The sequence below is a fragment of the Cibotium barometz genome, chromosome 34, assembly GCF_041138505.1.
Source record: "Cibotium barometz isolate CiBa-2024 chromosome 34, ASM4113850v1, whole genome shotgun sequence".
NCBI lineage: Eukaryota > Viridiplantae > Streptophyta > Polypodiopsida > Cyatheales > Cibotiaceae > Cibotium > Cibotium barometz.
The window spans coordinates 7,712,149-7,725,793 of NC_141079.1; positions in this window are offsets into that span (position 1 = coordinate 7,712,149).

Consider the following 13,645-nt stretch of genomic DNA (forward strand, 5'->3'; position numbering starts at 1 on the left):
GACTATGGTCCAATTAAGGTTCCTATGGGCCAATAGCATCAATCCATGTGTAGGGAGGAGATAAATCCAATTTGTAAAAAAGAAGATACCCAAAAATGAGTAAATGCTCACATAAGGTGAAGAGTTGAAAATGTACAAGGTTTATTAGTAAAAAAACTATGAGCAATATTAAAAATATGAGATATTTTGGGTATAATGATTCCATTTTGACACATATGTAAGGAAGGGGAGTTCTTTAAAGGAGGTGCATATTTCACATAAGATGAAGAGTTGAAAATGTACAAGGTTTATTAGTAAAAAACTATGAGCAATATTAAAAATATGAGATATTTTAGGTATAATGATTTCATTTTGACACATATGTAAGGAAGGGGAGTCCCTTAAATGCTCACATAAGATGAAGAGTTGAAAATGTACAAGGTTTAATGGTAAAAAAACTATGAGTAATATAAAAATATGAGATATTTTGAGTGTAAGGATTCCTTTTTTGACACATCAGTAAGGAAAAGGAGGGCCTTCAATGAGGCGCCTAAAACACATGCTTAAATGAGTTTTAAAATCATAAAAGTTGAGATATTTCATCTCTCCTCTCTCCTCATTCAAGTCTAAGTTAGCTTAACTGACCTAAAAATGGTCAAAAAGTGACCAAACTGACTTGGAAAATTCTAGAATCAGTTTGTTTGGTTAGGAGCTCAAATTTTCCTATAAATAGAAGCCTCCCCTTGTTGAAAAAAATATAGTGTCTTATGCATTGTTACTCTACTCCACCTAAGCCAAGAACTGTGAATTCTTTAATAATTCACTAGTTTTTGACACTTCTCTCTTTCTTCAATCCCTATTGGTGACTCCATCAACATACCAAACCAATTGATTGGTTGGGAGCCTCTATCGTGAACAAAGAAGCAAGCAATTTGTAAGGTAAGGATGGTGAATTTGGATTTTTTCTATAATTTCTCAATGTTTCTCTCTTCTCAACCCCTCTCAAGCTTGAGAAGCTTAATTGGTATGGTTTTTGAATGCTATTGAAGTTAATTGATTAATGATAGTAAAGAATTTCATAAATTTCCATTTATGTTTAATTCTAATGGTTTTTTCTCTCTCTCACTTAAGAAATGGTCATACTCATGACCCATTCTCAATCCAAATGAAGCTTTTCATAAAGCTTTCCTTAATCCAAATGAAGCTTTTCATAAAGCTTTCCTTAATCCAAGATTAATCTATGCTTGAGAACAAATTAATAGTTTTTTTTATCTATGCTTTTAAATTATGATTATTTTGATTTAATCCATTAAGAGTTAATGATCCAATTAGGGATCATTCTAATCATTCTCTTAAAGATAAACCTTATCTTTTAAAATAATTGAGATTTATCAGTTATAGTAGCGGAGCTATGGTAAAATTTTATAAAACTTTACACATAAAATAATTTCATTCAAAGCATGAAAAGAGGATTTCCTACCATATTCTAAGAATTATCATCCTAGATTAATTGAAAGAATTTCATTGTAATTATGGAAAAATTAAATTTTTATATTATGCATAAAAGATAAATTTTTATATCAAAAGTATTACTTTTATCATTTTTATTTTTATGCATAGAAGTATGCATAATGGATAAATTTTTATATCAAAAGTGTTACTTTTATCAATTTTATTTTCATGCATAGAAGTATGCATAATGGATAAAATTTTATATCAAAAGTGTTACTTTTAGCATAATTAAATTTCATGCATAGAGGTATGCATAAAAGATAAATATTTTATTATAAAAGTGTTACTTTTAACATAATTGAATTTCATGCATAGAGGTATGCATAAAAGATAAATATTTTATTATAAAAGTGTTACTTTTAACATAATTGAATTTCATGCATAGAGGTATGCATAAAAGATAAATATTTTATTATAAAAGTGTTACTTTTAACATAATTGAATTTCATACATAGAGGTATGCATAAAAGATGAATATTTTATTATTTTATTATAAAATTGTAAAGAAAAAAAATGATTATTTTATTATAAAAAGTTATTTTCATCATATTAAATTTCTTGCATAGAGGTGAAAAAAATAATAAATTATTATAAAAGATAAATATTTTATTATAAAAGTGTTACTTTTAACATAATTGAATTTCATGCATAGAGGTATGCATAAAAGATAAATATTTTATTATAAAAGTGTTACTTTTAACATAATTGAATTTCATGCATAGAGGTATGCATAAAAGATAAATATTTTATTATAAAAGTGTTACTTTTAACATAATTGAATTTCATACATAGAGGTATGCATAAAAGATGAATATTTTATTATTTTATTATAAAATTATAAAGAAAAAAAAATGATTATTTTATTATAAAAAGTTATTTTCATCATATTGAATTTCGTGCATAGAAATGAAAAAAATAAATAAATTATTATTTTATTATAAAAATATTACAAAAAAAATAAATATTTTATTGTAAAAGTGTTACTTTTATCACAATTAAAATTCTTGCATAGAGGTATGCATAAAGGATGAGTTAGGATATGATAAGATGTGATAAAAGGTGTATGAGATGTGATAAGAGGTGTATGAGATGTGATAAGATGAGATAAGATGTATATGAGATGAGTTAGGATGTGATAAGATGAGTTAAGATGTGATAGGATGTGTATGGGATGAGGTAAGAAGTATATGTAATGGGATAAGATGTATATGGGTTGTGATAGGGTGAGAATATGGATGTGAATGTGGATGGGTATGTATGGATGTATGCATATAGATGTGGATGCATGAATGTGGATGTATGGATGTGAATGTGAGGACGAGAGCAAGATTGGTGCCACCCGTGTGTTAGCAGGATGGTGTCGTATGGACGACCGGGAGCCAGACTGCTGGTGCCACCAGTGTATGACCTGGACTGTGTTCTATCCATGGGATTGCCATGCCTTGGAAGAGCCAGTATTTGTGCCGTGTCTTGCCTATGGGATTGTCACTCCATAGGGAGGCTCGTGCCTGGATCTGTGTCATACCTATAGGACTGTCACTCCATAGGAAGATCGGGATTTATGTTTTCTGTCGTGCCATCATTGTGCCCGACAGAAATGTTTAGTACTTGTTCCATGAACGGGAGATATGTCCATGATACTGTTTGCACATGCATTCATGTTTTGCATGTTTGGAACTATTTTTGCATGACTTGTATTCTTGTGTTTGCTTGTTTGACGTGCCACTTACTGAGCGGGGATGCCTACCAAGTGAGTCGTGAAGTTTGCTCTGTCTTCTGACGAGTTTTGTTGCATGTGAACAGGTGGTAAGTGTATTGCACTTGTTTATTTTATAGCATTCTTTTTAACCTTTGTTTTTATAAGGTTGCAGGTTCACACTCATTAATGAGTGGACACCCTCCCCAAATATTACTTGGTGTTCTTGGTAGGGTGGGCACCCATTTTTGGGCACCCACATTTTGGTCATGGAGGGTAAAAGGGAACCCCTCGTGTGTGGGGGTGGGTGCATGGCCACCTACCCACCCCCACCTTGGAACTGGCCGCCTCCAGCCAAGCTAGGGGGGCCGGCCAGCTGTTGGATGGGTATCCCTCTCCAACGCTAACATATAGGCGACCACTTCATTAGCTTGGGGGCATTCGACTGTGTGCAAGACCTCACGTTTCTCTGTCCAGCAGAGGCGGCTGTGCCTAGACACCTCCCCCTTGCAGGCGACTGCGCCCAGACAGTAGGCGGCTGCGCTCAGACTCCTCTCCACTCTGTAGGTAGTTGCGCCCAGACTCCTCTCCACTCTGTAGGTAGTTGCGCCCAGACTCCTCTCCACTCTGTAGGTAGTTGCGCCCAGACTCCTCTCCACTCTGTAGGTGGCTGTGCCCAGACTCCTTTCCACTCTGTAGGCGGCTGCACCCAGACTCCTTTCCACTCTGTAGGCGGCTGCGCCCAGACTCCTCTCCCCCTTGCAGGCGGCTGCGCTCAGACTCCTCTCCACTCTCCAGGCGGCTGTGCCTAGACACAGGCGGCTGCGCCAGACACCTCTCCACTTGCTGATGGTTGTGCTCAGACGCTCTCCTCTCCACCTAGCAGGCGGCTAGTAGGTGGAGAGAAGAGCGTCTGAGCGGCTGCGCTCAGATGCTCTCCTCTCCACTTGGCTGACGGCTGCACTCAGACGCTCTCCTCTCCACTTGCTGTGACGGCTGTGCTCAGATGCGCTCCTCTCCACCTATAGCAGGCGGCTGCGCACAGAACTCTTCTCTCTTGCCAGCAGCAGGCGGCTGCACACAGAACTCTTCTCTCTTGCCAGCAACAAGCGACTGCGCACAGAACTCTTCTCTCTTGCCAGTAGGCGGCTACGCCCTGGTGTCCTTCTCTAGCCTTTATGTAGCTGCACTTAGGCACCTCTAGTATTTGTCTTCCATTAGCGAGCTATGTGGATTGAGATTTAAGAAAAGGACTTTGATGTAAATCTGATAAGGGATACTCTCTACTGCTAACACCCGTTCAGTGCCGAGTAGTCCAAGCTTCTGGAGAACCATAGTCCATGGGTGCCAAGATCGAGAGAGCCAGACATTAGTACGGGAGCGCCTGATTGTGCGTGGTCCTCGAACACCAGTGGGGTGCTCTTTGCGGATTTCAGTGAAGGCACAGCACCGTAGAGACTAGACTTCTCAAGTGGATCACTCTCCTTCGAACGTCTACTTCGAGTCTCTTGTTTGGTAACTGTATTCATCTCAGTTGTACATGGACATCATCTGGTTCATTGAACCCATGGAGCATTGTATCTTTTAAATACTCCCAATAATATATATCATATATTGAGGGGGGGCCGTTCCGGCCCCAGTGCTGGTGTCCATTGATCAACATTTCATTTCATTTCAGTTTTCAGTTGTTATTGAGTTGTTCATTTATATTGTGAAATTTAAGTTGTGCTATTACGCGTGTGGGTGTCCAACAGAGTCTATTCCCACTTGACGGGATCGGTTTCATTGGTATCAGAGCATGGTTATTTCCCTCTTCTTAGTGGGGAAACGAACCTGTGTATTGGACACCCTGCTTCTAGCACACTTAACACAATGGACAGCTAAGGCAACCCTTTGGAAGTGCCTAATTCGAGGGGCCCATCAAGTGGCTCGCGTGGTTCTGATGCTTTACAGAGGGTGAATGATAGTGATTCAAGGGGACAATTGTCTCGAGGAAAGACAGTTATGCAAGAAGAAGAGCCTAATGCAATGAGGGCTGAATTGGAGCATATGAGAAAGCTTTTGCAGGCACAAGAGAAAGAGCTAAAATTTTTGCATGAAGATCCCCATGTGCAAAGTGCCATTGAAGAAAGGAAAGCCGATGCAATGGTAGACATGACTTTTGAGTCCATGGCATGAGAAGTGGGTAAGAAGCCAAGGGAGTTGGCACTTTCCTACCTCCTCCGCAAAGGTGACATCAAAGAGGGGGAAGATGGAGAATTCATAAATCCACCTCGCTTGAAGCATGGAGATCCCGCATCTCAAAGGTTGAGGTCATTTATGCAAAGGGAAGAGGTAAAAGCCACCTCTCGTCATGCATCTTCTCCACAAGGCACAAAGGCTGACAGGTATATGAATGCTAGTTCTCATGGAGGGCATGATGGTCACATGTATTCAAAACATGTATCCCATGGAGGGGGTGACAGGTCTGCCACTAGAAGAGCCTTGCCTACACTGAGTTGTCTCATGGAGAGAGATTGCCTTATGTAGGAAGGTCACATGCATCTAATTCTCAGGTTCGTGTTGCACATGCCACCGTGCTTCATGAAACTTCCATGATGGCCCATGGATCCCATGCAGATAGGGATTCCCCATTGGATAAAGGGAAAAGAAAAAGAGAGGACCATGAGCCTCATGCCAAAAAGCTCAAGGAATTTAATGCAGGTGACAAGTCCGTTAAGTTTGACGTTTTTCATGGAGAGCATGATGCTTCCAAAGTGTTAGCATTTGTGGCACAGTTTGACATTGCTTTTAGGGATGAGGACTTCACTGAGAAATCTAAAGTATGCCATGCTAGCATGTTCTTGAAGGGGACCGCTGCTCATTGGTGGATCACTGAAAAGATCACCAAAGACCCCATTTGCACCTCAAAAGAGTTTAAGGATAGATTTTATGCTCAGTTCTTGCCACCTAATGCGGAGCAAACTCTCACCCAAAAGTGGGATAGACTTGAGCAAAGAGATTATGAAAGTGTGCAACAATATGTCAATAAGTTTTGGAAAGTGTTGCTTGAGGTAACTCCTTTTATGCAAATCACTGAGGATGAAAGAAAGAGGAAGTTTCATTCCGGATTGCAACCAGCTTATCGTTCGGGCATTGAATTGCACCCGAAACATACTTTGCAACAACAGCTTATAGCCTCTGCTCTTACTACGGAGCAATTGCTATGGAGCAATTTTGAGAGCACCAATTGCTACGGAGCAATTCTCAAAATTAAGCAAGATCAAGGCGGTTCAAAGGGAAAAGATAAGGCTGCCCCAAATCTGCAAAAAGGTGGACAGCCACCTAAAAAGAGCTTCCGGGAGATCCAGAAGGGAGGAAAAGCTAAAAATACCTCATCTAAAGATCATGGCCCAAAGAAGAACAAATTTGGCTTGATCCCCGAGCAAAGGGAGCAATATGCCAAGGAGGGGAATGTTTTTCTTGTGGCAGCAAAGAGCACATGTTTAGACAATTCCTTGACTGCAAACCAAAGCATGAGGACAAGCAAACCAAGGCTAATGTGCATGCAGTTCTCGATGTGCGGGGACACACAAAACATGATGCAAAAGAACGGATGGTATGCAAAGCATGGGGTCAAATCAAGGATCAGCCCGCCTTATTCATGTTTGATGATTGTGCAACTGATAACTTCATCTCTATACAAATGGCAGCTACCTTGGGTATTGAGGTTGAGAACATGGGACCTCAGATTGAAGCAGAAGGTGCCTTTGTTGGTAAAAAGAGGTGCAAGTTACCCCACTAATAGGGAAGTTGCACATACATATCCAGGGTTACCTTGATAATGAGCATTTCTTAGTTGCAGCACTTAATGGATGTGATGTATTGCTGGGCAAAGCCATGGCATCATAGGCTTGAGCCTCGTAAAGAGTACAAGAAGACAAACATGATTTCTTTTATGCATAGAGGCCACATGCATTTCATTGATGCCGGCAAGGAAGGGGATTCCCTCCCACTTGTATCTCACATCCAGATCAATAAAGCAATGAAAAAGAGTCTTTCTGCATACTTGGTTTTTGTTCGTGGTAGCATTGTACCAAGTCATCAAAATGTGGATGCTATGAGTTACGACGATAGGCTGAATTTTCTTCATACATTCAACGCATTGCCAGGTGAATTACCTCCCCAAAGGCCCGAGGATCATCGCATAGATCTTGTGCCAGACAGTTCTCCACCTAACAAACCCGCATACCATGTGAGTGCTGCACAACAAGAAGAGATCATGAAGTAGGTAAATGAGCTTTTAGAGAAAGGTTTGGTTCAGCCAAGTTCCTCACCTTATTGCTCTCCCATGCTTCTTGTTCAAAAAAAAGACGGGTCATTCCGCATGTGTGTGGACTATAGAGCTTTAAATAAGCTTACCATCAAGAATATATTCCCAATCCCACGTATTGATGACATTTTGGATAAGCTTGATGGCTCGGCTTGTTTCAGCCGTCTTGATTTGAAGAGTGGTTATCACCAAATACGAGTGGTGCCACAAGATGTCCACAAAATTGCATTCAGGAAAGCTTTTGGATTATATGAATTTTTGGTGATGCCTTTTGGTCTCACCAAAGCCCCGGCCAATTTAATTGTATGATGGATAGGATATTCCGACCCCATCGCAAATTCACAGGTGTATTCTTTGATGACATCTTGGTTTTCTCCAAGAATGAGCAGGAACATAGAACTCATTTGGTCACAGCGTTCAAAGAGTTGCGGAAGCATAAACTTTTCATTAATGCCAAGAAAAGTGAGTTCTTTCTTTCAGAGATACATTATTTGGGTCACATTGTATCCAAGGTTGGAGTAACAATGGATCCTGCAAAGATAGAAACCATTCCGAATTGGCCAGAATTGCAAAACGTACATCAAGTACGTAGTTTTTTGGGATTATGTTCATATTATAGGTGTTTCATAAGGCATTTTGCTATGATAGCTGTTGAAATTTGAGCAAAATGATGAGCTATGGTGGATCAAACACTAGAATCAACATAATTAACAAAGTGATTAGCAAGTGATTAAGATGTAATTAGTGAATAATTAGCACATAGATTAATGTAGGCATGGATACTCAAAAACCAGCAAATTCTCATTAGGGCTATGCCTCAATTTATAGAGTTTACATCAAGCATCTAATCCCTTTGATTTCTCCATGATTCACTCCCAGAATATCTCCACCTTTTGCCTGATTCTCTCCACCTCTTCTCTTTTCCCTGATTATCTCCCAGAATAACTCCACACTCCTAAATTCCCTCATGCTACCCATTATTCTCTCCCAGTAGATTCCTCTAACCTTTTCACAGGTTCTTTCACAATTACATCTCCTCTTTTACAGCCTCTATCCAAGAGCTTGTTCCCACACACACCCTATTCACTTGTATATTTCAACACCTCCCCTCAAGTGAATAATCCTAGCACACCTGGACCCTGTATCAAGTTTCCCTCTTACTTGATAGCCCGCGACCAGTGCCTCAAGTCCCTAAACTCAATAGTCCTTGACACTCTCTCTCTCTATGTGTCCAAGGCTACTATAAGTGCCCGCGACCTTGACTAAAGTGCTCACACATACATCTACCACTTGGCCTACATCATCGGTGGCTCAGAGGTGGTTTTACTTTATTGGGGCAGGTTACATTGGGTTGTGGGGTCTCTCTCTCTCTCTCTCTCTCTCTCTCTCTCTCAGAAAAGATGATCCGACTCCACTTCTCTTGGAGCCTCCATGAAGTTTGCCGATGTCGTTCCTTCTTCACTGGGTTTGCTGTAGCAGTCTCTCGCCATGTGTCCTGGCTTTCCACATTTGTGGCAAGTGAAGGTCCTCCCTCCTACTCTGCCTCTTCCTCGTCCTCGTCCTCGAGAGAATCCTCCTCGGGTGAAGAATGCTTTTTCCTCTCCTGCTGTTGAGTCGAGCTCTTTCTTCTCTTTGCCTCTGCTCTCTTGCTCCAGTAGAGCTGCTTCTATCTCATGTATCTTCAATTCAGGTACATTCTTTAGTGTTGCTACAATGTTTTCATAGTCTCCTTTGTCCACACTCTTCAAAAGTACAGCTAATGCTTCATCATCTTCTACCTTTTTGCCAATAGCTGCCAGCTGTTGCTTAATGCTTTTATATTTGTTCAAGTGTGTGATTAAAGGTTCACTTTCCTTCATGTCCAGTTTGTAGAATTGCATTAACAAATTTATCTTAGAATTTTTTGCTTGTGTACCAAATAATTTATTGAGTTTATCCCATGCATCTTTTGCCCACTGTATCCCTGTGATATGATGAATGATCTCATCATTTAAACTGAGTGCAATAAGCCCCAATGCTTTTTCATTCCTACTCTTCCACTCATTTTCCCCTCTCTCTGGGCATTCATCTCTCCCTTCAACTAATCCCCACAGATTTTTCCTCATTAGCAAATACATGGTTTTTGTCTGCCATGTATAAAACTGTTCCCCATTAAATTTGGCTATTTCCTGTGCTGAATTCATGGTGATGTGAAGGGGGTCTTACCTCTTGATCCAAATTCAAGATTCAAGGGCAGTGTCTACCCTTTTACAACTCAATCTGGTGTTTAATAGATGATTACAATAATTTTATCAGCATAAAATCACCAGAAATTACATTAAATTGAGAGTAACCAATTTGTACGGGATGGTTGGAGTATCAAACCAACTCCGATTTGCAATCTGAAGCTTTAGGGATCTGTATCAGATACCTAATGGTTAATTTGAACCCTCAATTGCACCAAAATACAGTGATTAGCACTGATTAATCACTGATTAGCAAATTAATGCTCTGGTTTGTGTGCAGAAAACAGAGTATGCGGGGAGCTCAGATCTGGTGCCTTCCACTTCAAATGAGCTCAAATGCTTTCAAAGGCATCAATAGCAATGAGTCTAGTAGAGGATTAAGCCAAGAAACACAAGATTTGACCAAATAATGAAAGCTTAATCTCTGTTTTACCAAAGTCACCTGCAGATTTGATGAAGAGCTTGGATCTCACTGTAGACTTGATGAAATTGATTTCTATCTTCACCAGCTTGTAGAGCATGCTTGATTACCCCTTGGGCTAGGAGGAATTGAAGCAATTTGACTTGATGAAGTAGCAATGGCAAATTCTGTAGAGAAAAAAGGCGCCTGCAAAAAACGCGAAATCTCCTGATTCCTTCGGCGGTTTGCTGCGCCGTTTCGATGGGCTGGTAGCCAGGGGTGTTGGCTAGCTTAAGCTAGAAGCTTGTGACCTAATGTGATGTGTGCTAAGTGCTAGAGACCCTCCACTGGCTGGGGGTGAAGGGGAAGAGTGAAAACTCACTAAAAAACTTGATTTTTTGCTAATTACCTACTAATCCTGATTAATTCACTAATGGGCTCATAAATCTGGTTGATTCTAGGCATGGCTCTGATACCATGTTGAAATTTGAGCAAAATGATGAGCTATGGTGGATCAAACACTAGAATCAACATAATTAACAAAGTGATTAGCAAGTGATTAAGACGTAATTAGTGAATAATTAGCACATGGATTAATGTAGGCATGGATACTCAAAAACCAGCAAATTCTCATTAGGGCTATGCCTCAATTCATAGAGTTTACATCAAGCATCTAATCCCTTTGATTTCTCCATGATTCACTTCCAGAATATCTCCACCTTTTGCCTGATTCTCTCCACCTCTTCTCTTTTCCCTGATTATCTCCTAGAATAACTCCACACTCCTAAATTCCCTCATGCTACCCATTATTCTCTCCCAGTAGATTCCTCTAACCTTTTCACAGGTTCTATCACAATTACATCTCCTCTTTTACAGCCTCTATCCAAGAGCTTGTTCCCACACACACCCTATTCACTTGTATATTTCAACAATAGCTACCCCTCTACATGATCTCACAAAGAAGAAAACCACTTTCAAATGGACTCCAAAAGAACAGGATGCCTTCTTGTAGCTCAAAGCTATCATATGTGGACCCGTATTGATTGTTCCTGACTTACAAAGGTCTTTCGTAGTGGAATGTGATGCTTGTGGCGATTGTATAGGGGCTGTCCTAAATCAAGACGGGCATGCAGTTGCATATGAGAGCCGTTGTTTGCATTATGCTGAGCTTCATATGGATATCTATGAGAAAGAGCTTCATATGGATATCTATGAGAAAGAGCTCTTGGCTGTAATTCATGCCTCAAAGATATGGAAACATTATCTTCTTGGGGCTGAATTTGTAGTCAAAACAGATCATCAAAGCTTGAGATACTTTATATCTCAAAACAAAGCTTTCGCGAAGAAGTAGATGAGAATGGCAAACTTTCTTTCCATGTTTCATTTTCAGACTGTGCATATTCCGGGAAAGAAAAATGTGGTGGCAGATGCATTATCCAGGAGGCCTTATGTGGCTACAGTTTCAGTGGCCTCTCATGGGGACTTATCTGCTATGCAAGATTTGTATCATTTGGATGCTGATTTTTGCCATATATGGACTGATTTGATGGCTGATCACTCACATGCCTCTTATGTTATCAACGAGGGTTATCTTATGAAGGATAACTGCCTATGTGTGGTGAAGGATTTGTGTCCAAAGGTTATGGAGGAATGTCACGCTCCACCTTATGCTGGTCATAGAGGTATCATGCCCACTACACGCATGACTAAGAGATATTTCTTTTGCCCAAGCATGCGTAAAGACATTGAGGCATATGGACATGCATGTATTACTGGCCAAAAGGTGAAATTTGACAGGCAAAAACCTCTAGGTTTGCTTCAGCCACCATTACCAATTCCTTCGTAACCTTGGGAAAGTATTACTATGGATTTTATTATGGACTTGCCTAGATCCCAGCATGGGAATGATGCTATTTGGACCATTGTGGACAGGTTTAGCAAGCAAGCTCATTTCTTGCCCGTCAAGAAAACCATTAAAGTTGATCATATGGTGAAGCTTTTTCTTGCTAATATTTTCAAGCATCATGGTATGCCTAAATCCATTGTTGGGGATAGAGATCCCAGGACTACGAGCCTCTTATGGAGGGCTTTATTTGATAACATGGGCACTAAACTTGAGTTTTCATCAGCTTATCATCCCCAAACGGATGGCCAAAGTGAAGCTGCAAATTCAGCCGTGTTGGATTTGTTGAAGTGTTATGTGCCAGATCAAAAGACTACATGGGATAAGTATCTTCCACTTGTTGAGTTTGCCTACAACAATCCAATCCATGCCTCCACAGGAAAGGCCCCGTTTGAGATTATTTATGGCAGAGTGGTCTTGCCACCCATCCTTCATACAAAGGATGAGATTTTTGCACAGCTGATGAGTATGTTCGTGACTTTGATGATGTAGCCTTTGCTCAGGTACGAACAACCATTGCAAGGTCACAAGATAAGCATAAAATGGCTGCTGAGCATAGAAGAGACATGCAAGTCAAAGAAGGTGATTGGGTTTTGCTGAAATTTGAGAAAGCTAGACTTCGAAAAAGGCCAGGATGAGAAGGATCATATCCTAAGCTTTCTCCTCGCTATTATGGACCCTTCAAGGTGATTCAAAAGATCAATGAAGTGTCATACAGGCTTGCTTTACCTAATCATTGGAAGATTCACAATGTATTTCATGTGAGTCTTTTTCGGAAATATGTCGGGCCAGATCCTAAGCCTGTCACCAGAGAAGATCTGCCACCACAGATTGATGAGCTTGAGGAGATCCTCTAGCCAGAATAGATTGTATTTCACAAGGAGAGGAAGCTACCTGTAGAAAAGCTTTCTAGGAGATACCTTGTGAAGTTCAAGAATTATTTTCCCATTGATGCAAAGTGGGTACATGAAGATGATTTTGTTGACTACCCACAGCTGTTGTTGCAAGCATGTCTTGAGGCTTTTCAGTTGAGGACAATTCTTTAGAAGCCTGGGGGGATGTCACCAATTGGCCGACCATTTGGTCCATCTCCAAATTTGTGTCTCGTTCACTTGAGGCCAGGCCGGTGTCTCATGTGAAGGGGCCAATATTTTTGGATAACATGGACGGCCAGACTGGTGCCACTCGTGTGTTAGCAGGATGGTGTCATATGGACGGGAGCTAGACTGGTGCCACTCATGTGTTAGCAGGATGGTGCCACTCGTGTGTTAGCAGGATGGTGTCATATGGACGGGAGCTAGACTGGTGCCACCCGTGTATGACCTGGACTATGTTCTATCCATGGGATTGTCATGCCATGGAAGAGCCAGTATTTGTGCCGTGTCTTGCCTATGGGATTGTCACTCCATAGGGAGGCTCGTGCCTGGATTTGTGTCTTACCTATGGGACTATCACTCCATAGGAAGATCGTGATTTATGTTTTTTGTCGTGCCATCATTGTGCTCGATAGAAACATTTAGTACTTGTTCCATGAACGGGAGATATGTCCATGATACTGTTTGCACATGCATTCATGTTTTGCATGTTTGGAACTGTTTTCGCATGACTTGTATTCTTG